We start from the raw sequence: 24,646 nt of genomic DNA, 5'->3' as shown, positions 1-24,646 counted from the left end.
ATTATAGCCCAAGCTAATCCTAATGGAAACACGGATGAAATTATCCAAATAGTATTGGATTTCAACATCAAGCCCTGTGACTTTTTGAGTGAAGAAGCCATTAAAGTGCACCACAAACATGTCATTGTTCTGAAAATAAACGTTATCCAGTGAGGCCTGACAAAATGAACCATGTGTGCAGTGGGCGTTGTAGCAAGTCAAACTTCAACTAATACCTGTCAAGGGTATTCTTGTGCAGAGGCAATATCGTAGTCCATGAAGTTCTACTGAGACGTGATTATTGCTGGTTGAAAACTTAACCCAATTCCCGCCTAGATGAGTTGAAATATAGTCAGCAACGGCAATTTTTGATAGTCTCTCAGGAGACTTGATCATTTGTACCAATGACAACTACAAAAAGACTCTAGGCGCATGACAAATGCTGGAATGAAGCAGCAAGGGTAAAAGCTTTCCACGTCCCCCTCCTTGGCGTTTCTTACTCATATTTATAATACGAAAGCCATCAAAGCTGTAGTAAATTAGCAGAAGGCTGATCTTAAGATGATTCACATAGGCTACATTGTTATCCTATGAATGTAGGATTTGCTAATCAAACCGGGACTAGCGTGACTTCCAAAAGGCAGAGTTTGTGGTCAGTGAGCCAATCACTAGTAAGCTCAGCTTTTCATGGTGCTGAAACTGCCATCGATAGGCTAGAATTCTGGCTGACATGAACACAACATTACCAAGCTTAGCTTGATAATTATAGCCCAAGCTAATCCTAATGGAAACACGGATGAAATTATCCAAATAGTATTGGATTTCAACATCAAGCCCTGTGACTTTTTGAGTGAAGAAGCCATTAAAGTGCACCACAAACATGTCATTGTTCTGAAAATAAACGTTATCCAGTGAGGCCTGACAAAATGAACCATGTGTGCAGTGGGCGTTGTAGCAAGTCAAACTTCAACTAATACCTGTCAAGGGTATTCTTGTGCAGAGGCAATATCGTAGTCCATGAAGTTCTACTGAGACGTGATTATTGCTGGTTGAAAACTTAACCCAATTCCCGCCTAGATGACTTGAAATATAGTCAGCAACGGCAATTTTTGATAGTCTCTCAGGAGACTTGATCATTTGTACCAATGACAACTACAAAAAGACTCTAGGCGCATGACAAATGCTAGAATGAAGCAGCAAGGGTAAAAGCTTTCCACGTCCCCCTCCTTGGCGTTTCTTACTCATATTTATAATACGAAAGCCATCAAAGCTGTAGTAAATTAGCAGAAGGCTGATCTTAAGATGATTCACATAGGCTAGATTGTTATCCTATGAATGTAGGATTTGCTAATCAAACCGGGACTAGCGTGACTTCCAAAAGGCAGAGTTTGTGGTCAGTGAGCCAATCACTAGTAAGCTCAGCTTTTCATGGTGCTGAAACTGCCATCGATAGGCTAGAATTCTGGCTGACATGAACACAACATTACCAAGCTTAGCTTGATAATTATAGCCCAAGCTAATCCTAATGGAAACACGGATGAAATTATCCAAATAGTATTGGATTTCAACATCAAGCCCTGTGACTTTTTGAGTGAAGAAGCCATTAAAGTGCACCACAAACATGTCATTGTTCTGAAAATAAACGTTATCCAGTGAGGCCTGACAAAATGAACCATGTGTGCAGTGGGCGTTGTAGCAAGTCAAACTTCAACTAATACCTGTCAAGGGTATTCTTGTGCAGAGGCAATATCGTAGTCCATGAAGTTCTACTGAGACGTGATTATTGCTGGTTGAAAACTTAACCCAATTCCCGCCTAGATGACTTGAAATATAGTCAGCAACGGCAATTTTTGATAGTCTCTCAGGGGACTTGATCATTTGTACCAATGACAACTACAAAAAGACTCTAGGCGCATGACAAATGCTAGAATGAAGCAGAAAGGGTAAAAGCTTTCCACGTCCCCCTCCTTGGCGTTTCTTACTCATATTTATAATACGAAAGCCATCAAAGCTGTAGTAAATTAGCAGAAGGCTGATCTTAAGATGATTCACATAGGCTAGATTGTTATCCTATGAATGTAGGATTTGCTAATCAAACCGGGACTAGCGTGACTTCCAAAAGGCAGAGTTTGTGGTCAGTGAGCCAATCACTAGTAAGCTCAGCTTTTCATGGTGCTGAAACTGCCATCGATAGGCTAGAATTCTGGCTGACATGAACACAACATTACCAAGCTTAGCTTGATAATTATAGCCCAAGCTAATCCTAATGGAAACACGGATGAAATTATCCAAATAGTATTGGATTTCAACATCAAGCCCTGTGACTTTTTGAGTGAAGAAGCCATTAAAGTGCACCACAAACATGTCATTGTTCTGAAAATAAACATTATCCAGTGAGGCCTGACAAAATGAACCATGTGTGCAGTGGGCGTTGTAGCAAGTCAAACTTCAACTAATACCTGTCAAGGGTATTCTTGTGCAGAGGCAATATCGTAGTCCATGAAGTTCTACTGAGACGTGATTATTGCTGGTTGAAAACTTAACCCAATTCCCGCCTAGATGACTTGAAATATAGTCAGCAACGGCAATTTTTGATAGTCTCTCAGGGGACTTGATCATTTGTACCAATGACAACTACAAAAAGACTCTAGGCGCATGACAAATGCTAGAATGAAGCAGAAAGGGTAAAAGCTTTCCACGTCCCCCTCCTTGGCGTTTCTTACTCATATTTATAATACGAAAGCCATCAAAGCTGTAGTAAATTAGCAGAAGGCTGATCTTAAGATGATTCACATAGGCTAGATTGTTATCCTATGAATGTAGGATTTGCTAATCAAACCGGGACTAGCGTGACTTCCAAAAGGCAGAGTTTGTGGTCAGTGAGCCAATCACTAGTAAGCTCAGCTTTTCATGGTGCTGAAACTGCCATCGATAGGCTAGAATTCTGGCTGACATGAACACAACATTACCAAGCTTAGCTTGATAATTATAGCCCAAGCTAATCCTAATGGAAACACGGATGAAATTATCCAAATAGTATTGGATTTCAACATCAAGCCCTGTGACTTTTTGAGTGAAGAAGCCATTAAAGTGCACCACAAACATGTCATTGTTCTGAAAATAAACGTTATCCAGTGAGGCCTGACAAAATGAACCATGTGTGCAGTGGGCGTTGTAGCAAGTCAAACTTCAACTAATACCTGTCAAGGGTATTCTTGTGCAGAGGCAATATCGTAGTCCATGAAGTTCTACTGAGACGTGATTATTGCTGGTTGAAAACTTAACCCAATTCCCGCCTAGATGACTTGAAATATAGTCAGCAACGGCAATTTTTGATAGTCTCTCAGGAGACTTGATCATTTGTACCAATGACAACTACAAAAAGACTCTAGGCGCATGACAAATGCTAGAATGAAGCAGCAAGGGTAAAAGCTTTCCACGTCCCCCTCCTTGGCGTTTCTTACTCATATTTATAATACGAAAGCCATCAAAGCTGTAGTAAATTAGCAGAAGGCTGATCTTAAGATGATTCACATAGGCTAGATTGTTATCCTATGAATGTAGGATTTGCTAATCAAACCGGGACTAGCGTGACTTCCAAAAGGCAGAGTTTGTGGTCAGTGAGCCAATCACTAGTAAGCTCAGCTTTTCATGGTGCTGAAACTGCCATCGATAGGCTAGAATTCTGGCTGACATGAACACAACATTACCAAGCTTAGCTTGATAATTATAGCCCAAGCTAATCCTAATTGAAACACGGATGAAATTATCCAAATAGTATTGGATTTCAACATCAAGCCCTGTGACTTTTTGAGTGAAGAAGCCATTAAAGTGCACCACAAACATGTCATTGTTCTGAAAATAAACGTTATCCAGTGAGGCCTGACAAAATGAACCATGTGTGCAGTGGGCGTTGTAGCAAGTCAAACTTCAACTAATACCTGTCAAGGGTATTCTTGTGCAGAGGCAATATCGTAGTCCATGAAGTTCTACTGAGACGTGATTATTGCTGGTTGAAAACTTAACCCAATTCCTGCCTAGATGACTTGAAATATAGTCAGCAACGGCAATTTTTGATAGTCTCTCAGGAGACTTGATCATTTGTACCAATGACAACTACAAAAAGACTCTAGGCGCATGACAAATGCTAGAATGAAGCAGCAAGGGTAAAAGCTTTCCACGTCCCCCTCCTTGGCGTTTCTTACTCATATTTATAATACAAAAGCCATCAAAGCTGTAGTAAATTAGCAGAAGGCTGATCTTAAGATGATTCACATAGGCTAGATTGTTATCCTATGAATGTAGGATTTGCTAATCAAACCGGGACTAGCGTGACTTCCAAAAGGCAGAGTTTGTGGTCAGTGAGCCAATCACTAGTAAGCTCAGCTTTTCATGGTGCTGAAACTGCCATCGATAGGCTAGAATTCTGGCTGACATGAACACAACATTACCAAGCTTAGCTTGATAATTATAGCCCAAGCTAATCCTAATGGAAACACGGATGAAATTATCCAAATAGTATTGGATTTCAACATCAAGCCCTGTGACTTTTTGAGTGAAGAAGCCATTAAAGTGCACCACAAACATGTCATTGTTCTGAAAATAAACGTTATCCAGTGAGGCCTGACAAAATGAACCATGTGTGCAGTGGGCGTTGTAGCAAGTCAAACTTCAACTAATACCTGTCAAGGGTATTCTTGTGCAGAGGCAATATCGTAGTCCATGAAGTTCTACTGAGACGTGATTATTGCTGGTTGAAAACTTAACCCAATTCCCGCCTAGATGACTTGAAATATAGTCAGCAACGGCAATTTTTGATAGTCTCTCAGGAGACTTGATCATTTGTACCAATGACAACTACAAAAAGACTCTAGGCGCATGACAAATGCTAGAATGAAGCAGCAAGGGTAAAAGCTTTCCACGTCCCCCTCCTTGGCGTTTCTTACTCATATTTATAATACGAAAGCCATCAAAGCTGTAGTAAATTAGCAGAAGGCTGATCTTAAGATGATTCACATAGGCTAGATTGTTATCCTATGAATGTAGGATTTGCTAATCAAACCGGGACTAGCGTGACTTCCAAAAGGCAGAGTTTGTGGTCAGTGAGCCAATCACTAGTAAGCTCAGCTTTTCATGGTGCTGAAACTGCCATCGATAGGCTAGAATTCTGGCTGACATGAACACAACATTACCAAGCTTAGCTTGATAATTATAGCCCAAGCTAATCCTAATGGAAACACGGATGAAATTATCCAAATAGTATTGGATTTCAACATCAAGCCCTGTGACTTTTTGAGTGAAGAAGCCATTAAAGTGCACCACAAACATGTCATTGTTCTGAAAATAAACGTTATCCAGTGAGGCCTGACAAAATGAACCATGTGTGCAGTGGGCGTTGTAGCAAGTCAAACTTCAACTAATACCTGTCAAGGGTATTCTTGTGCAGAGGCAATATCGTAGTCCATGAAGTTCTACTGAGACGTGATTATTGCTGGTTGAAAACTTAACCCAATTCCCGCCTAGATGACTTGAAATATAGTCAGCAACGGCAATTTTTGATAGTCTCTCAGGAGACTTGATCATTTGTACCAATGACAACTACAAAAAGACTCTAGGCGCATGACAAATGCTAGAATGAAGCAGCAAGGGTAAAAGCTTTCCACGTCCCCCTCCTTGGCGTTTCTTACTCATATTTATAATACGAAAGCCATCAAAGCTGTAGTAAATTAGCAGAAGGCTGATCTTAAGATGATTCACATAGGCTAGATTGTTATCCTATGAATGTAGGATTTGCTAATCAAACCGGGACTAGCGTGACTTCCAAAAGGCAGAGTTTGTGGTCAGTGAGCCAATCACTAGTAAGCTCAGCTTTTCATGGTGCTGAAACTGCCATCGATAGGCTAGAATTCTGGCTGACATGAACACAACATTACCAAGCTTAGCTTGATAATTATAGCCCAAGCTAATCCTAATTGAAACACGGATGAAATTATCCAAATAGTATTGGATTTCAACATCAAGCCCTGTGACTTTTTGAGTGAAGAAGCCATTAAAGTGCACCACAAACATGTCATTGTTCTGAAAATAAACGTTATCCAGTGAGGCCTGACAAAATGAACCATGTGTGCAGTGGGCGTTGTAGCAAGTCAAACTTCAACTAATACCTGTCAAGGGTATTCTTGTGCAGAGGCAATATCGTAGTCCATGAAGTTCTACTGAGACGTGATTATTGCTGGTTGAAAACTTAACCCAATTCCCGCCTAGATGACTTGAAATATAGTCAGCAACGGCAATTTTTGATAGTCTCTCAGGAGACTTGATCATTTGTACCAATGACAACTACAAAAAGACTCTAGGTGCATGACAAATGCTAGAATGAAGCAGCAAGGGTAAAAGCTTTCCACGTCCCCCTCCTTGGCGTTTCTTACTCATATTTATAATACGAAAGCCATCAAAGCTGTAGTAAATTAGCAGAAGGCTGATCTTAAGATGATTCACATAGGCTAGATTGTTATCCTATGAATGTAGGATTTGCTAATCAAACCGGGACTAGCGTGACTTCCAAAAGGCAGAGTTTGTGGTCAGTGAGCCAATCACTAGTAAGCTCAGCTTTTCATGGTGCTGAAACTGCCATCGATAGGCTAGAATTCTGGCTGACATGAACACAACATTACCAAGCTTAGCTTGATAATTATAGCCCAAGCTAATCCTAATGGAAACACGGATGAAATTATCCAAATAGTATTGGATTTCAACATCAAGCCCTGTGACTTTTTGAGTGAAGAAGCCATTAAAGTGCACCACAAACATGTCATTGTTCTGAAAATAAACGTTATCCAGTGAGGCCTGACAAAATGAACCATGTGTGCAGTGGGCGTTGTAGCAAGTCAAACTTCAACTAATACCTGTCAAGGGTATTCTTGTGCAGAGGCAATATCGTAGTGCCTGAAGTTCTACTGAGACGTGATTATTGCTGGTTGAAAACTTAACCCAATTCCCGCCTAGATGATTTGAAATATAGTCAGCAACGGCAATTTTTGATAGTCTCTCAGGAGACTTGATCATTTGTACCAATGACAACTACAAAAAGACTCTAGGCGCATGACAAATGCTAGAATGAAGCAGCAAGGGTAAAAGCTTTCCACGTCCCCCTCCTTGGCGTTTCTTACTCATATTTATAATACGAAAGCCATCAAAGCTGTAGTAAATTAGCAGAAGGCTGATCTTAAGATGATTCACATAGGCTAGATTGTTATCCTATGAATGTAGGATTTGCTAATCAAACCGGGACTAGCGTGACTTCCAAAAGGCAGAGTTTGTGGTCAGTGAGCCAATCACTAGTAAGCTCAGCTTTTCATGGTGCTGAAACTGCCATCGATAGGCTAGAATTCTGGCTGACATGAACACAACATTACCAAGCTTAGCTTGATAATTATAGCCCAAGCTAATCCTAATGGAAACACGGATGAAATTATCCAAATAGTATTGGATTTCAACATCAAGCCCTGTGACTTTTTGAGTGAAGAAGCCATTAAAGTGCACCACAAACATGTCATTGTTCTGAAAATAAACGTTATCCAGTGAGGCCTGACAAAATGAACCATGTGTGCAGTGGGCGTTGTAGCAAGTCAAACTTCAACTAATACCTGTCAAGGGTATTCTTGTGCAGAGGCAATATCGTAGTCCATGAAGTTCTACTGAGACGTGATTATTGCTGGTTGAAAACTTAACCCAATTCCCGCCTAGATGACTTGAAATATAGTCAGCAACGGCAATTTTTGATAGTCTCTCAGGAGACTTGATCATTTGTACCAATGACAACTACAAAAAGACTCTAGGCGCATGACAAATGCTAGAATGAAGCAGCAAGGGTAAAAGCTTTCCACGTCCCCCTCCTTGGCGTTTCTTACTCATATTTATAATACGAAAGCCATCAAAGCTGTAGTAAATTAGCAGAAGGCTGATCTTAAGATGATTCACATAGGCTAGATTGTTATCCTATGAATGTAGGATTTGCTAATCAAACCGGGACTAGCGTGACTTCCAAAAGGCAGAGTTTGTGGTCAGTGAGCCAATCACTAGTAAGCTCAGCTTTTCATGGTGCTGAAACTGCCATCGATAGGCTAGAATTCTGGCTGACATGAACACAACATTACCAAGCTTAGCTTGATAATTATAGCCCAAGCTAATCCTAATGGAAACACGGATGAAATTATCCAAATAGTATTGGATTTCAACATCAAGCCCTGTGACTTTTTGAGTGAAGAAGCCATTAAAGTGCACCACAAACATGTCATTGTTCTGAAAATAAACGTTATCCAGTGAGGCCTGACAAAATGAACCATGTGTGCAGTGGGCGTTGTAGCAAGTCAAACTTCAACTAATACCTGTCAAGGGTATTCTTGTGCAGAGGCAATATCGTAGTCCATGAAGTTCTACTGAGACGTGATTATTGCTGGTTGAAAACTTAACCCAATTCCCGCCTAGATGACTTGAAATATAGTCAGCAACGGCAATTTTTGATAGTCTCTCAGGAGACTTGATCATTTGTACCAATGACAACTACAAAAAGACTCTAGGCGCATGACAAATGCTAGAATGAAGCAGCAAGGGTAAAAGCTTTCCACGTCCCCCTCCTTGGCGTTTCTTACTCATATTTATAATACGAAAGCCATCAAAGCTGTAGTAAATTAGCAGAAGGCTGATCTTAAGATGATTCACATAGGCTAGATTGTTATCCTATGAATGTAGGATTTGCTAATCAAACCGGGACTAGCGTGACTTCCAAAAGGCAGAGTTTGTGGTCAGTGAGCCAATCACTAGTAAGCTCAGCTTTTCATGGTGCTGAAACTGCCATCGATAGGCTAGAATTCTGGCTGACATGAACACAACATTACCAAGCTTAGCTTGATAATTATAGCCCAAGCTAATCCTAATGGAAACACGGATGAAATTATCCAAATAGTATTGGATTTCAACATCAAGCCCTGTGACTTTTTGAGTGAAGAAGCCATTAAAGTGCACCACAAACATGTCATTGTTCTGAAAATAAACGTTATCCAGTGAGGCCTGACAAAATGAACCATGTGTGCAGTGGGCGTTGTAGCAAGTCAAACTTCAACTAATACCTGTCAAGGGTATTCTTGTGCAGAGGCAATATCGTAGTCCATGAAGTTCTACTGAGACGTGATTGTTGCTGGTTGAAAACTTAACCCAATTCCCGCCTAGATGACTTTAAATATAGTCAGCAACGGCAATTTTTGATAGTCTCTCAGGGGACTTGATCATTTGTACCAATGACAACTACAAAAAGACTCTAAGCGCATGACAAATGCTAGAATGAAGCAGCAAGGGTAAAAGCTTTCCACGTCCCCCTCCTTGGCGTTTCTTACTCATATTTATAATACGAAAGCCATCAAAGCTGTAGTAAATTAGCAGAAGGCTGATCTTAAGATGATTCACATAGGCTAGATTGTTATCCTATGAATGTAGGATTTGCTAATCAAACCGGGACTAGCGTGACTTCCAAAAGGCAGAGTTTGTGGTCAGTGAGCCAATCACTAGTAAGCTCAGCTTTTCATGGTGCTGAAACTGCCATCGATAGGCTAGAATTCTGGCTGACATGAACACAACATTACCAAGCTTAGCTTGATAATTATAGCCCAAGCTAATCCTAATGGAAACACGGATGAAATTATCCAAATAGTATTGGATTTCAACATCAAGCCCTGTGACTTTTTGAGTGAAGAAGCCATTAAAGTGCACCACAAACATGTCATTGTTCTGAAAATAAACGTTATCCAGTGAGGCCTGACAAAATGAACCATGTGTGCAGTGGGCGTTGTAGCAAGTCAAACTTCAACTAATACCTGTCAAGGGTATTCTTGTGCAGAGGCAATATCGTAGTCCATGAAGTTCTACTGAGACGTGATTATTGCTGGTTGAAAACTTAACCCAATTCCCGCCTAGATGACTTGAAATATAGTCAGCAACGGCAATTTTTGATAGTCTCTCAGGAGACTTGATCATTTGTACCAATGACAACTACAAAAAGACTCTAGGCGCATGACAAATGCTAGAATGAAGCAGCAAGGGTAAAAGCTTTCCACGTCCCCCTCCTTGGCGTTTCTTACTCATATTTATAATACGAAAGCCATCAAAGCTGTAGTAAATTAGCAGAAGGCTGATCTTAAGATGATTCACATAGGCTAGATTGTTATCCTATGAATGTAGGATTTGCTAATCAAACCGGGACTAGCGTGACTTCCAAAAGGCAGAGTTTGTGGTCAGTGAGCCAATCACTAGTAAGCTCAGCTTTTCATGGTGCTGAAACTGCCATCGATAGGCTAGAATTCTGGCTGACATGAACACAACATTACCAAGCTTAGCTTGATAATTATAGCCCAAGCTAATCCTAATGGAAACACGGATGAAATTATCCAAATAGTATTGGATTTCAACATCAAGCCCTGTGACTTTTTGAGTGAAGAAGCCATTAAAGTGCACCACAAACATGTCATTGTTCTGAAAATAAACGTTATCCAGTGAGGCCTGACAAAATGAACCATGTGTGCAGTGGGCGTTGTAGCAAGTCAAACTTCAACTAATACCTGTCAAGGGTATTCTTGTGCAGAGGCAATATCGTAGTCCATGAAGTTCTACTGAGACGTGATTATTGCTGGTTGAAAACTTAACCCAATTCCCGCCTAGATGACTTGCAATATAGTCAGCAACGGCAATTTTTGATAGTCTCTCAGGAGACTTGATCATTTGTACCAATGACAACTACAAAAAGACTCTAGGCGCATGACAAATGCTAGAATGAAGCAGCAAGGGTAAAAGCTTTCCACGTCCCCCTCCTTGGCGTTTCTTACTCATATTTATAATACGAAAGCCATCAAAGCTGTAGTAAATTAGCAGAAGGCTGATTTTAAGATGATTCACATAGGCTAGATTGTTATCCTATGAATGTAGGATTTGCTAATCAAACCGGGACTAGCGTGACTTCCAAAAGGCAGAGTTTGTGGTCAGTGAGCCAATCACTAGTAAGCTCAGCTTTTCATGGTGCTGAAACTGCCATCGATAGGCTAGAATTCTGGCTGACATGAACACAACATTACCAAGCTTAGCTTGATAATTATAGCCCAAGCTAATCCTAATGGAAACACGGATGAAATTATCCAAATAGTATTGGATTTCAACATCAAGCCCTGTGACTTTTTGAGTGAAGAAGCCATTAAAGTGCACCACAAACATGTCATTGTTCTGAAAATAAACGTTATCCAGTGAGGCCTGACAAAATGAACCATGTGTGCAGTGGGCGTTGTAGCAAGTCAAACTTCAACTAATACCTGTCAAGGGTATTCTTGTGCAGAGGCAATATCGTAGTGCCTGAAGTTCTACTGAGACGTGATTATTGCTGGTTGAAAACTTAACCCAATTCCCGCCTAGATGATTTGAAATATAGTCAGCAACGGCAATTTTTGATAGTCTCTCAGGAGACTTGATCATTTGTACCAATGACAACTACAAAAAGACTCTAGGCGCATGACAAATGCTAGAATGAAGCAGCAAGGGTAAAAGCTTTCCACGTCCCCCTCCTTGGCGTTTCTTACTCATATTTATAATACGAAAGCCATCAAAGCTGTAGTAAATTAGCAGAAGGCTGATCTTAAGATGATTCACATAGGCTAGATTGTTATCCTATGAATGTAGGATTTGCTAATCAAACCGGGACTAGCGTGACTTCCAAAAGGCAGAGTTTGTGGTCAGTGAGCCAATCACTAGTAAGCTCAGCTTTTCATGGTGCTGAAACTGCCATCGATAGGCTAGAATTCTGGCTGACATGAACACAACATTACCAAGCTTAGCTTGATAATTATAGCCCAAGCTAATCCTAATGGAAACACGGATGAAATTATCCAAATAGTATTGGATTTCAACATCAAGCCCTGTGACTTTTTGAGTGAAGAAGCCATTAAAGTGCACCACAAACATGTCATTGTTCTGAAAATAAACGTTATCCAGTGAGGCCTGACAAAATGAACCATGTGTGCAGTGGGCGTTGTAGCAAGTCAAACTTCAACTAATACCTGTCAAGGGTATTCTTGTGCAGAGGCAATATCGTAGTCCATGAAGTTCTACTGAGACGTGATTGTTGCTGGTTGAAAACTTAACCCAATTCCCGCCTAGATGACTTGAAATATAGTCAGCAACGGCAATTTTTGATAGTCTCTCAGGGGACTTGATCATTTGTACCAATGACAACTACAAAAAGACTCTAAGCGCATGACAAATGCTAGAATGAAGCAGCAAGGGTAAAAGCTTTCCACGTCCCCCTCCTTGGCGTTTCTTACTCATATTTATAATACGAAAGCCATCAAAGCTGTAGTAAATTAGCAGAAGGCTGATCTTAAGATGATTCACATAGGCTAGATTGTTATCCTATGAATGTAGGATTTGCTAATCAAACCGGGACTAGCGTGACTTCCAAAAGGCAGAGTTTGTGGTCAGTGAGCCAATCACTAGTAAGCTCAGCTTTTCATGGTGCTGAAACTGCCATCGATAGGCTAGAATTCTGGCTGACATGAATACAACATTACCAAGCTTAGCTTGATAATTATAGCCCAAGCTAATCCTAATGGAAACACGGATGAAATTATCCAAATAGTATTGGATTTCAACATCAAGCCCTGTGACTTTTTGAGTGAAGAAGCCATTAAAGTGCACCACAAACATGTCATTGTTCTGAAAATAAACGTTATCCAGTGAGGCCTGACAAAATGAACCATGTGTGCAGTGGGCGTTGTAGCAAGTCAAACTTCAACTAATACCTGTCAAGGGTATTCTTGTGCAGAGGCAATATCGTAGTCCATGAAGTTCTACTGAGACGTGATTATTGCTGGTTGAAAACTTAACCCAATTCCCGCCTAGATGACTTGAAATATAGTCAGCAACGGCAATTTTTGATAGTCTCTCAGGAGCCTTGATCATTTGTACCAATGACAACTACAAAAAGACTCTAGGCGCATGACAAATGCTAGAATGAAGCAGCAAGGGTAAAAGCTTTCCACGTCCCCCTCCTTGGCGTTTCTTACTCATATTTATAATACGAAAGCCATCAAAGCTGTAGTAAATTAGCAGAAGGCTGATTTTAAGATGATTCACATAGGCTAGATTGTTATCCTATGAATGTAGGATTTGCTAATCAAACCGGGACTAGCGTGACTTCCAAAAGGCAGAGTTTGTGGTCAGTGAGCCAATCACTAGTAAGCTCAGCTTTTCATGGTGCTGAAACTGCCATCGATAGGCTAGAATTCTGGCTGACATGAACACAACATTACCAAGCTTAGCTTGATAATTATAGCCCAAGCTAATCCTAATGGAAACACGGATGAAATTATCCAAATAGTATTGGATTTCAACATCAAGCCCTGTGACTTTTTGAGTGAAGAAGCCATTAAAGTGCACCACAAACATGTCATTGTTCTGAAAATAAACATTATCCAGTGAGGCCTGACAAAATGAACCATGTGTGCAGTGGGCGTTGTAGCAAGTCAAACTTCAACTAATACCTGTCAAGGGTATTCTTGTGCAGAGGCAATATCGTAGTCCATGAAGTTCTACTGAGACGTGATTATTGCTGGTTGAAAACTTAACCCAATTCCCGCCTAGATGACTTGAAATATAGTCAGCAACGGCAATTTTTGATAGTCTCTCAGGAGACTTGATCATCTGTACCAATGACAACTACAAAAAGACTCTAGGCGCATGACAAATGCTAGAATGAAGCAGCAAGGGCAAAAGCTTTCCACGTCCCCCTCCTTGGCGTTTCTTACTCATATTTATAATATGAAAGCCATCAAAGCTGTAGTAAATTAGCAGAAGGCTGATCTTAAGATGATTCACATAGGCTAGATTGTTATCCTATGAATGTAGGATTTGCTAATCAAACCGGGACTAGCGTGACTTCCAAAAGGCAGAGTTTGTGGTCAGTGAGCCAATCACTAGTAAGCTCAGCTTTTCATGGTGCTGAAACTGCCATCGATAGGCTAGAATTCTGGCTGACATGAACACAACCTTACCAAGCTTAGCTTGATAATTATAGCCCAAGCTAATCCTAATGGAAACACGGATGAAATTATCCAAATAGTATTGGATTTCAACATCAAGCCCTGTGACTTTTTGAGTGAAGAAGCCATTAAAGTGCACCACAAACATGTCATTGTTCTGAAAATAAACGTTATCCAGTGAGGCCTGACAAAATGAACCATGTGTGCAGTGGGCGTTGTAGCAAGTCAAACTTCAACTAATACCTGTCAAGGGTATTCTTGTGCAGAGGCAATATCGTAGTACATGAAGTTCTACTGAGACGTGATTATTGCTGGTTGAAAACTTAACCCAATTCCCGCCTAGATGACTTGAAATATAGTCAGCAACGGCAATTTTTGATAGTCTCTCAGGAGACTTGATAATATAGTCAGCCAATGACGGGATGAAATGGGAAGAGTAAAGGCTTTCCACCTTGGTGACTTGAATTTTAGTAAGCAAGTTTTTAATGCCTGTCCTTTGTTTGTGACTTTTGGTGTTCCTACAGCAAGACTCATGCGGATACTTGATAAATTGCAGCATTTTGCCCTTCAGCTTAGGTTCTGTTTCTCATGACCAGAGGTTGCCTCTTGGACAGGACCAAAAAGTGGGCTATTCAGCAATTTTCAGTGAGTTGCTAAGGTTTGTTTGTAAAATAAAATGGTGTAAAACAAAAAGTATACGATGAGCTAAGAGTAAGCTACTTTCATAGTTGTAAAATATCAAATATTTGATTTTCCATTGTTCTTTCCTTAGGGTAGACCAGTTGAGAACCACTGTTCTACATCATTAAGAATCCCTAACTCTTAACATTCATTCTTCACAACTGTTCTTTCTGTTTTGTGTCTTTCCAAGTGTATTTCATAACGACAGAGTTTATAAGCCATCTCACTTGGCTAATAAAACATTTATGTATATTCAAACAGTCAGAGAAACACCTAGAACCAGCTCAAGGAGACTGTGAAGGTGGGAACACTGAAACTCGTCTGAAGCTGGCAGGTGTAAATGTTTATCTGACCTAAAGTGACCTCAAACAGCTACAAGCAAAGTAGTAAGTGGGTCAGTTGCCCAGAGGGGAGGGAGTTCCCACATGAATGTGACAGTGTTAACGAAGGTGTCAGTCAAGTAGAAACTGTCATTCAAATAGTCTTCCTGTTATTGTCTGAACTTCCGGTTGCTCTTTGTACTTTGCTATGTGGGCGGACCCGACCTTCCATTATAACTGTTAAAACAAAACAGAAAGAATCATTTGGAACTGAATGTGCTGAATGACTTCCTCTTCCCCTTTTATTCAAATGTATTTTATGAGAAAACATTGTTGGTCAGTCATAAAGTCTGCTCTTGTATAAAAAAACATTGTCCTGTAATGATTCACAAACATCCTTCTGCTTTTCGGCATGTATGCCTTAATTGGACCTATAGCTTTTTTAAGGTAGAGTTTAGGATTTCCTCATAAAAATGTGCAATTGTAATGATAACTGTTGTTTTCAAAAACAAGTTATTATCAAAATTCAACAGCCCCTTAGAATTTATGATTTAACTATGCAGGACATTTTTCTTTTGTGTTTGGTGGTGAGGGAGTTGTACCAGGAGGAAATGTTGAAGTTGAGAATACATTTAACGAGGGAGCAGCTTAATCTGCCTTCTCATACCTCTAAAACTCCCCTCTTCACTTGTTAAATCATGTTTTTTTTTCTTACTCTGGTTGCAGCTGAGGGCCTGCATCCTCTTTGCCAGAGGGAGTAACAAGTGGATGGATTGTAATGGAGTCACAGGCATAATACTGGAGGAGGTCAAAGTTGACATAGCAACGGCACATAGTAAATATTTGACAACACAAAAATACTTTTCCATGAAACTAAAAATTAAATATGTATGTGAGTTATGCATGGTTCTTCCAAGGCCGTTTGAAACTACAAATTACTTCAGCAAATAAAAATGTCTGTGCTCCAGAGGATAGATCTATTCTCATTGTGTAATTCACTCCTCACCCACTGATTAAACTCGATAGGTACTTAACCATCCGACTTTGAGCAGGAATACACATCTACACAGAGGACAGGATCTACCTGCTGGAAATCAGCAGATTGAATCCTGTTCTCAGCTGGCTGATGCGGTCCGGCAGTTTTAATTGAGTTGTTTAGTGTTTTCAAACTGGCAATTTAATCCTGGTGTTGGTGTCAAAGGGTGGAAAGGGAGGAGAGAGGGTGATTTTGGGAAACTTAGCTGAGCTTTAATTACAACTGATTATCATGCGGCTGGAGATGAGGATTATTGCATCTTCCTTTCAAAGGGGAGAACATTTTTATATTAAGTGCACAGTAAAAAAACAACAACTTCCATTTAAAACCAGTGGAAAACAGTGGAACAGGGGACGGTTGTTTGTGGGAACTTACAGGTCTTGCATTTAAATGTGCACACCTGTTGCGTTCTTATTTTGTTGGTTTAGGTTAGTTCAAACAAAGTTGCAAGGAAAGTTGCACTTGTCCCTGTCCTGATATTTTTGCTCACGATTTCTGTTGGTATGGCTTTTGACGGCAGAGAAAAAGAGAAATCTGAGAGCCAGGGTGGTTCGGGAGAAATCTTGCGCGTGAGTTGAAGAAGAATCTTTTGGACTCACATTTGGGCCGAACGGATGAAAATTATTTATGTCAGACATTTCCATCTCTTTTTTTCAGAACAAAGTGAGACACGGGCCTTTTTCCGAATATCCACAGTTCAGTATGCAGTACTTTTCAGTAGGGAGTTTCAGTATACTGAACTTTCTTGGTCATTCAGTATGCATTTTTTGGGTCCACCTCAGTATACTGAACATTTCAGTATGAATACTAACTTCCGGGTTTCATGCAGTATGGATCGGATGCGTGCTTTCAGGAAATGAATTGTATTTTACCCACAATGCTGTGCGAAATTAAACGTAAATCGTCACGTTACGTCTGCCTCCAAATCAAAACAAACGAGCATTGATTAATTGAATCAATTTTTAATCTAGAGTTAAAGTCCCGTCTGAAATCGCTACTTTAAATTAATAACAGAAAATATAAGAAAATGTCTGCATTATTATAAAACCTTTCCCCCTCTATTTAAATAATTAATTCACTATTTCAATGCGTCTTTATTGGTTTATTTTATATTTTGTATATTACTGTCTTTCATTTGTACTTTCCTTTATGTACTGTGTGTTATTTAGTTATTTAATCTGTCTTTTACTTGATTTACATTGTGATATTGTTTTTTGTTTACCTGACTGTATATGCGCATTACTCTTCTTGAATAAAGCTAAACAAAAAAATAAATAAATAAAACGGGTGAATGCGGCCGGTTCGGGTAATGTAAATGACGTCACTTCCATACTGAATAAATCAGACGAAGTAGGAACAAATATCTGCCTACTGTGCGCACCTACTGAATAGTAACTACTAAACAGTATACAGCACAGATAGTAGGTACTGACTACTGACAGATTGAGTAGGTACTTGGCAATTCAGATACAGCCACACATGTTGAGTTTCTCTACATGTGGTTAACCAACTGTGCTAGTGTGAGTGCGCCCAAAGTCACTCCTAGGCTAAAGATCCTTGCTAGGATTTTTTAAAGCTAAGTTAGGAGCTCTCTGAGAGGATTCTCAGAATGTTTGTGAATACTGTATTCAGCCTCGACTCCAAACACAAACTATGTTTCTGCTGCTGCAATAAACATTTAAAAACCATTACAAACATGAGTTGTCCGGCTGAAATAATGCTCCGCTAATGAAATAACACATACTGCTGCTGAAACATGCATATTAAGAAAAAAAATCTATCAAATCACTAACTGATTGAGGCTCATAAACTTAACTTTGTCAAATACAAGCTCGTCTTTGGTTAGAATTCTGCCTCATGCCCTCAAAATAATAGTAACCTTTATATAACAAAAACATGTCTTCCTTCCATGGTCACTCAAAGGTTTTGTGATGTCAGTCGTTGTCCCGGGGGAAATTTAGTCAACACAAAATATAGCTCACATCCTGCAAATCAATAGACAACAGACAAAAAATGTATTGGTCACATTCACTGTGAAACCACCAGTAGCCCGGTCCTGGTTAGTTACTTTACATTTATTTTTTTACGCCTTCATTTTGACAGATACAGTCCATTTATAAAGCAGCTTCACGTCGGATTTAAATGTAATATAGGGCTTTAGAAGGAAGTTTGCTTTAGCCCTTTTCTCTGCCACTGGCGGTAAACCAACCAGTTTTTGTGTTTTGAGTGACAGCCCTGATGATCATTTACAATATAGAGATAATACATTTAAATCGTACTTTCCATGGTTAAACCACTGATTACATGCTAGTAAAGAAAACATACCCATAATTGATCTTGTCAGGAAAAAGCAGCGGCGAGGCTTTAATGTTGCTGCTGGATTGCACATGAATTATGGTGCCGTTAATTTGATACAGAGTGATCCCTCCCTGCTGGTGTAACTCTCCAATATGGCTTCCCTTTGGCTCTCTGGCTCCAAAATTGGATCTTTAGAGCCCACAGGGTGTTGGTGTTCTTTATAATGTGGCCAGTCCAAACGGTGAAGAACCGATCCAGCTGTGATATGACAACCAACACATCTGTCTATGTTTCCACCAACTCTTTTTTTCCCCTCCGTTTCTCTATAGGAACTCCATCTGTGTTTCTGTCCATGTTATTTTCACACTGTGTCTAAAAATGTCCCCATTCGTCCTTCTCATGAGACTCAGACATGATGTTCCATAATCAGAGTGAAGAGTGAAATGCTGCAACGTGTTCCTTCTTTGGAAAAGGAAGAACAAAAATCACAGCATGACACGTTCAGAAAAGACATGGCGTACGATTCAACACAATTTTGTCCGCATTGTGATAATACTAGAGACAGTTGTCACAATTTGGCAGCATAAAGCCTGAAATATTGTCAGTTTAGAGGGCAAAAATAGACATGTAGAGAAATATTAAGTTATCACTGTTTACAGAAAAAACTGAATTCTTGAATTTGAGCAGTTCCCTAATGGTTTAACATTGTGGAAAATATGTGTTCTCATAAAGAGTCAGCAGATCAAATGTTTATGTTGGTATTCAGAGTAGAGATGACACAACAAAAATTCATGTCATTGATATGCTAAGTTAATAATAGCTCTGCTGTGGAACTGAAGCGCAAGAAAGCAACAGAGAGTATTTTCCCCCCAACTCCAAACTATTCTTCTAGTTTTAGTTTTTAAACCCTAATCCCCACATACTCAGCGTCAGCGCCACAGTTTTGCTCCATTGGACGCAGAACGCTCTGCCCAGCTGGATCCGTTTCTAAAAATGTGAGCGCAGCCATGATCAGCTGTACACACATTTCAGGAGAACTACAAGATCACGGAATTAAGAGGAAAACGTGCAAACAAAATGTTGCTTTGTCTTTGTATGATGATGATTTGTTGTTTTTTGTGGTGCTCGTTTTGAGGTGCTGTTGATAAAGTGATGAAAAAACGAGATTGCAAGGCCATACATTGTGTTTTATTTCGAAATTGACCGGACACTGTGCGTTTCCTTGTCTGACTTCCCGTCCGAGGTTGTTATATATTCTGTCCAGCTTGACGCGTGCCTGCATCGTCCCTTTCCAAGCCCGGCGCAGTCTAGGCCTATGAAGGCTGTTTCATCATGAGCCGGGGATCCGGCCGAAGAGTTCTGCCTTTTAATAAGGCAGTTTTTTCTTACCACTGTAACTTTTGCTGCTTTGTTAAAGTGCTCATGATGGATAGGCCGGATCTTTGTAATATAACAATAAGTAAGGTCTTTTACCTGCTTTTTGTAAAGTGTCTCAAGATAACACTTGTTATGAGTTGACGCTATACAAATAAAAATTGATTGATTGATTGTCCTCTGTCGAAAATAGACTCGCAGTGTATTTGAAACGGAGCAGAGACGTAGTGGAGCTGGAAGCACGTTCCGGAGAATGACCATCGCGCTTGTTTACTGCATGGGTCCAAAGAAAGAAAAACCTCACGGGCTTACTCTCTTGCTTCTATCAGAGCCGAGTTGCATCTTGATATTGAGATCTATGTGCTCTTAATGTTATCTTATAATATTGTCCTTGTTTTTAAATATATATATCACCATTTCTCTCCCCTTTTTAAATCGCCATTATCTTACCTTTTTTCTTGGAAACTTAAACTTTTTTCTGCATGTTTTTTTATAATAGATAGAAAGTTACTTTATTCATAGCATATAGCATCCAGTAGCAGGTTACAAAGACGTACATGACATGAAACATTTGTTACAAATTAACCACAAAACTGACGCCCCGCCTCCCATACATATATATTAACCTGAAAAAAATATTTAAAGAATACCCCTAGATGAATCAAACTTAAACTGTGCAATTAAAAATAGACTTATACAAGAAATGTACATAACCTGTGCAGGGATAAAAATATATGTGAGATTTAAACAAGAACCTATAAACAGTTGAGGAAAAAAATCAGTAATTAGACCTGAATATAAAAAAATAAAGAAGTGTTGACCTTCTGAAGCTGTGTTGTTTATATATGTACAGCAATGTTTAAAAAGAAGACAGTGCCAAAAAACAGACATTAAATAACAGGCAGTGCAAACATTAAAGGTGCGATTTAAATGAGGGGTGATGTTCGTCAAGAGTGAGGTTGGCATTAAAATATAATTTTCTGAATTTGTGTGCTGCATTCTCAGTTTGGTTTGTGCTAAAATGTGGTTACCAGTAAACACGTAGTTAGTATTAAAAGCACAGAAATAAAATCCATCTCCGCCATCGTAATAAAAAATTTATAATGAGGCCTGAGATATGAATGCAATATTTTCTTCCTCTCTCTCTCTCTCTCACTCTCTCACCTCGGAGACACCTAATTGGCCGCAGTGTCAGGTTTTGCTTGCCTCCCCACTCCCATGATGCTTGCCTGCTGGGCATACATCAGCTCAGGATTAACGGCAGGCGGAGGTCAGCACATAATCACCCCTGATGAATATGGAGGAGGGCCTTTGGGTTTACACGGGAGGACTGCCAAAAATGATAACGACCCCTCCTCCAGTGCCTCCCCGAGGACCTGTACACTCTCATCTCAAGGTTGTAACTAAAACACCTTGTGGGGGGAGGGCGGCATTGGAGGGCTTTGCCTCTTAAGTCATGAGCTAATGTGATAGATTTTTTTTTTTTAAAAGCCCCTGGTTTGTTCTGAAATGTGATCTGTGAGGCCTCATCTGCATGTCAAAGCTTTAACATCAATGTGTGATACAGATGAGCCTTTAAGGTTGGGAGGATTAACATGATGTATAGTGTATGAAAATTCATACAGGCAGCATTTAACCTTAAAATACTGTGACTATCCGAGTCACGCAAAGATGCAGAACGTTTGCAGCGACAGAAAATTTAGCACAATTACATTTTAACAATCTTTAAGGACTGTTTTCTCTCTCCATAGGCCAAAAGGGAAAACAACAAAGCACATCCTACATTATAAAATACACTAATCACAAAAGTCAGATTCCTTCTTTACCAGAGGCTAGTTGTCAAACATCTCATTTGTCCCATTTTCTAAATCAATCCCAGCAATGTCCCAGGAACAGTCTTAAACAACAAACAGATGTACCACTTTTAAAAAATATATTTATGAAATGATTAAGCACTGTTTTTTGGTTTGACTGCCTCTTTTTTTAATAACCTCACTTCATTACTCTTATTCTGCCAAAGTCTAACAGCACTCTGCAACAGTCTGACTGAATTAAAAGCACAGTTTATTGCTCATCTTGATAAAGCATCTCCTATTTTTTTGCACAACAGCAGAATGATGGGAACATGCAAAAAAAAGGAAGTTGTGCTTCCTATTGTATGTTATCTGAGAATTCTGTTTAAAATTTGCATGGAAACGTGGCTCAGGTTTTTTTTTTTTTTTAAACATATGATTATTTAGAATCATAAAGTATTTTCTCCTCTCTCACAATATGTTTTGTGATGTGTTAAACTGCACACCACCAGAAACAACCACACAAACACTACCATAAAAAAAGCAGTAGCGGTAACACTGATGAACCCTTACTAAAGAAAAATGTATTTCGGCTTTTTATTTAATTACTTTGATTTTGTATGGAAATGTTTGAGCTCTTTTTGCATCAAGGAATTGCACTAAAAAATATTCATTTTTCAAATGAAAAGTACAAATACATGGTCTTCCATTCATGAAGTCAAGCATTTAGGGGGTGGCTGTAGCTTAGTTGGCAGGGTCAGTCGTCTCTTAACCAGAAGATTGGCAGTTTGATCCCCAGCTCCTGCAGCCACATGGCCAATGTGTCCTTGGGCAAGACACTTAACCCCAAGTTGCTCCCGCTGCTTCATTGGCAGAGTGTGAATATGTCTAAATGGGATTAGTTAATTCTGATGGTCACTTTTCAAAGCAGCCTCTGCAATCAGTGTGTGAACGGGTATCAATTGGTAGGTATGACCTGTAGTGTAAAAGCGCTTTGAATAGTTGAGTACAAAAACGCAATACAAGATCAAGTATACCTGTGAATAAGAATTCATTTAAAAAAAACATAGACAAAGTAAAAAAAGTCTCAGTAAGGTCAAATTTGAATATCAACATCACATTTATTATTTTTACATTTGTTCCAATAGCTTTATGTCAGAGTAGGTGCATATAGATTTCCCATAAAATAAACCAATGTGATGCACAATTTGTAATCAGCGAACATTTTACACCGTGATAAAATAATAGACCTTATTTAATATTTGAATTGCATGTAACAGAATTAATGAAAATCAGACATTTGAAAACATAATTCTTGTGTGGACAGTGATGAAATAATTACCCAACGTTGAATGGCACACAAGACCGTTGGATGAGATCTGCAGCATATTTTATGGTATTTAAGTTGAAAGACGCATAATTTGACCAATCTATCTTAATGATGAATAAGTTTTCCTCATGTGACACACATACCCTGTGTTGTTATCGTGTAGAGATTGCAGGATGTTTAGATGCCGATAAGTCCTCTCCTCCTTCTTCCTGAAGCGGCCGTTTCAGATCAGATCCTGAGTTACTGAGGCTAATTAATATGGGCAGTGTGAGGTGTGACAGGCTGAAGGATGGAGCCTCTCAGCCACAGTCATTTCCCCTTATCTCCGTCAGACACTCAGCAGCTTCACCTCCTCATTCAGCGCCTCTTTAAGCTCAGATAGGAGGTGTATACGTCTGCATGATAATAGTCACTGAGGTCACAAACTACTGTGTAACAAAAAAAAAACACACAATCAGCCCTCGCTGTGGTTGTGATTCACAGACATCGAAATGTAACCAAAATGTTTAGGTTGCTCTGAACGGATGGTTTTGTGGAAATATATTAATGATAAGAGTCCTTCATTATTCATTCAGGAGTCCTGGAGGTGATTAGGAATTCAGTCCGGCTTCTAAAAATAGACCCATGTTGACAGTCAGCTGAATTTGTATCAGTTTGTGAATGGCTGAGCTCAGTTACAGTTACAGCTGTCATAGAAGTGGTAGAGTCTAACCTTTTACTTATTTTAAATAAAAGCATAAACAAAGCATAATATGATGATTGTGATGCGGTATATTCAACGATCAAATCACAATTAAGCTGTGCTTGCCTGATCAGGGATTCAATTCATAACTGATGGCATTCCCTCACACTGTACAGACATTCATAATCCATCGATAATGAACTCCAATCATTTGGTTGAGCTTTTGTCTCCTCATCCCTTATAACAGTTTAGATTTGTTAAAATCGTTGGTTTATGACAAAGTACCCTCTTAACTGAAGCAGAGGAGCTGCTTGTCAATAGGCAAGGCAGGCCTCTGCTTGGTGGGCCCCAGACCAGTAGGGGGCACCTGAGGACTCACACACTTAAACCAAAGCAATTTGCAAATTTTGCAATGACAGTAGCTCGTCAATACAAACCTCTCTGAGGGGGCCCCATCTGACAGCACTCAGCCTCGTTGCTCTGCTGAGTGTTGCGTGCAAATCAAATCATGATGATTATCAAATCATCCTTATATGAACCGATTTAACTTTCATTTCATTTTCAATTTAGGAAAGGTTTCTTATCTCAAATAAGTAAAAAAAAAAAAAAATGATGCATCCAGACAGGCAATTAAACCTTCAGCAAGAGTCGGAATTCAAGCAATGTCCTCGGCATCTCCTCAGTTCTCTAACAGTGTTAGCGACAAAATCAGCTAGATTCAGTTGTTTCTGAGTATACGAACAGCCATGCGAACAACCCAATAAGAAAAATCCCAACAAAAGCCACATGTTGTTAAAACTGTGGCAATGACGGACTGCAGCGTGCACAGAGTATGTGGGGATTGGGGCTAAGGCGCTGGCAGTGTCTTATCAGGAACCTGTTCTTTGATTTCCTTTCGCTCGTCTCACTCAACAGAGCTTGCTAGCTTTTTTTACAAAGTGGAGATAGTGCTGCATTTATAATATCCACATCAATGATTTAAAAGATTGTGCTTTGACGTAGAAAAATTCTACAGCTCAGCTCACCACCAGACGTTAATTGATGGACCGAGAAATCAAGCACAAGAAAACCTTAAATCAAC

General features: G+C 39.7%; 20 non-coding genes across 20 annotated transcripts; all 20 read left to right on the top strand.

The window, feature by feature from the left end:
* Nucleotides 1-226: 226 nt before the first annotated feature.
* Nucleotides 227-366, top strand: LOC114921415 (U4 spliceosomal RNA). The gene has a single exon (XR_003809711.2). It is a non-coding gene; the product is annotated as a U4 spliceosomal RNA (small nuclear RNA).
* Nucleotides 367-967: 601 nt separating this feature from the next.
* On the top strand, nt 968-1,107 carry LOC114921414 (U4 spliceosomal RNA). The gene has a single exon (XR_003809710.1). It is a non-coding gene; the product is annotated as a U4 spliceosomal RNA (small nuclear RNA).
* A 601-nt stretch (nt 1,108-1,708) lies between these two features.
* Nucleotides 1,709-1,848, top strand: LOC114921413 (U4 spliceosomal RNA). Its single transcript, XR_003809709.2, has one exon. It is a non-coding gene; the product is annotated as a U4 spliceosomal RNA (small nuclear RNA).
* A 601-nt stretch (nt 1,849-2,449) lies between these two features.
* LOC114921412 (U4 spliceosomal RNA) lies at nt 2,450-2,589 on the top strand. The gene has a single exon (XR_003809708.2). It is a non-coding gene; the product is annotated as a U4 spliceosomal RNA (small nuclear RNA).
* Nucleotides 2,590-3,190: 601 nt separating this feature from the next.
* On the top strand, nt 3,191-3,330 carry LOC114921410 (U4 spliceosomal RNA). The gene has a single exon (XR_003809706.1). It is a non-coding gene; the product is annotated as a U4 spliceosomal RNA (small nuclear RNA).
* Nucleotides 3,331-3,931: 601 nt separating this feature from the next.
* LOC114921409 (U4 spliceosomal RNA) lies at nt 3,932-4,071 on the top strand. Its single transcript, XR_003809705.2, has one exon. It is a non-coding gene; the product is annotated as a U4 spliceosomal RNA (small nuclear RNA).
* Nucleotides 4,072-4,672: 601 nt separating this feature from the next.
* Nucleotides 4,673-4,812, top strand: LOC114921408 (U4 spliceosomal RNA). The gene has a single exon (XR_003809704.1). It is a non-coding gene; the product is annotated as a U4 spliceosomal RNA (small nuclear RNA).
* A 601-nt stretch (nt 4,813-5,413) lies between these two features.
* Nucleotides 5,414-5,553, top strand: LOC114921407 (U4 spliceosomal RNA). The gene has a single exon (XR_003809703.1). It is a non-coding gene; the product is annotated as a U4 spliceosomal RNA (small nuclear RNA).
* A 601-nt stretch (nt 5,554-6,154) lies between these two features.
* LOC114921406 (U4 spliceosomal RNA) lies at nt 6,155-6,294 on the top strand. The gene has a single exon (XR_003809702.1). It is a non-coding gene; the product is annotated as a U4 spliceosomal RNA (small nuclear RNA).
* Nucleotides 6,295-6,895: 601 nt separating this feature from the next.
* On the top strand, nt 6,896-7,035 carry LOC114921405 (U4 spliceosomal RNA). Its single transcript, XR_003809701.2, has one exon. It is a non-coding gene; the product is annotated as a U4 spliceosomal RNA (small nuclear RNA).
* A 601-nt stretch (nt 7,036-7,636) lies between these two features.
* On the top strand, nt 7,637-7,776 carry LOC114921404 (U4 spliceosomal RNA). Its single transcript, XR_003809700.1, has one exon. It is a non-coding gene; the product is annotated as a U4 spliceosomal RNA (small nuclear RNA).
* Nucleotides 7,777-8,377: 601 nt separating this feature from the next.
* On the top strand, nt 8,378-8,517 carry LOC114921403 (U4 spliceosomal RNA). The gene has a single exon (XR_003809699.1). It is a non-coding gene; the product is annotated as a U4 spliceosomal RNA (small nuclear RNA).
* Nucleotides 8,518-9,118: 601 nt separating this feature from the next.
* LOC114921402 (U4 spliceosomal RNA) lies at nt 9,119-9,258 on the top strand. Its single transcript, XR_003809698.2, has one exon. It is a non-coding gene; the product is annotated as a U4 spliceosomal RNA (small nuclear RNA).
* A 601-nt stretch (nt 9,259-9,859) lies between these two features.
* LOC114921401 (U4 spliceosomal RNA) lies at nt 9,860-9,999 on the top strand. Its single transcript, XR_003809697.1, has one exon. It is a non-coding gene; the product is annotated as a U4 spliceosomal RNA (small nuclear RNA).
* A 601-nt stretch (nt 10,000-10,600) lies between these two features.
* On the top strand, nt 10,601-10,740 carry LOC114921433 (U4 spliceosomal RNA). The gene has a single exon (XR_003809729.2). It is a non-coding gene; the product is annotated as a U4 spliceosomal RNA (small nuclear RNA).
* A 601-nt stretch (nt 10,741-11,341) lies between these two features.
* Nucleotides 11,342-11,481, top strand: LOC114921432 (U4 spliceosomal RNA). Its single transcript, XR_003809728.2, has one exon. It is a non-coding gene; the product is annotated as a U4 spliceosomal RNA (small nuclear RNA).
* Nucleotides 11,482-12,082: 601 nt separating this feature from the next.
* LOC114921422 (U4 spliceosomal RNA) lies at nt 12,083-12,222 on the top strand. Its single transcript, XR_003809718.2, has one exon. It is a non-coding gene; the product is annotated as a U4 spliceosomal RNA (small nuclear RNA).
* A 601-nt stretch (nt 12,223-12,823) lies between these two features.
* Nucleotides 12,824-12,963, top strand: LOC114921411 (U4 spliceosomal RNA). Its single transcript, XR_003809707.2, has one exon. It is a non-coding gene; the product is annotated as a U4 spliceosomal RNA (small nuclear RNA).
* A 601-nt stretch (nt 12,964-13,564) lies between these two features.
* LOC114921400 (U4 spliceosomal RNA) lies at nt 13,565-13,704 on the top strand. The gene has a single exon (XR_003809696.1). It is a non-coding gene; the product is annotated as a U4 spliceosomal RNA (small nuclear RNA).
* Nucleotides 13,705-14,305: 601 nt separating this feature from the next.
* LOC114921431 (U4 spliceosomal RNA) lies at nt 14,306-14,445 on the top strand. The gene has a single exon (XR_003809727.2). It is a non-coding gene; the product is annotated as a U4 spliceosomal RNA (small nuclear RNA).
* The last annotated feature ends 10,201 nt before the right edge of the window (nt 14,446-24,646 follow it).

The sequence above is a fragment of the Labrus bergylta genome, chromosome 9 (assembly GCF_963930695.1).
Source record: "Labrus bergylta chromosome 9, fLabBer1.1, whole genome shotgun sequence".
NCBI lineage: Eukaryota > Metazoa > Chordata > Actinopteri > Labriformes > Labridae > Labrus > Labrus bergylta.
This window is presented reverse-complemented; position numbering and strand designations above follow the sequence as displayed.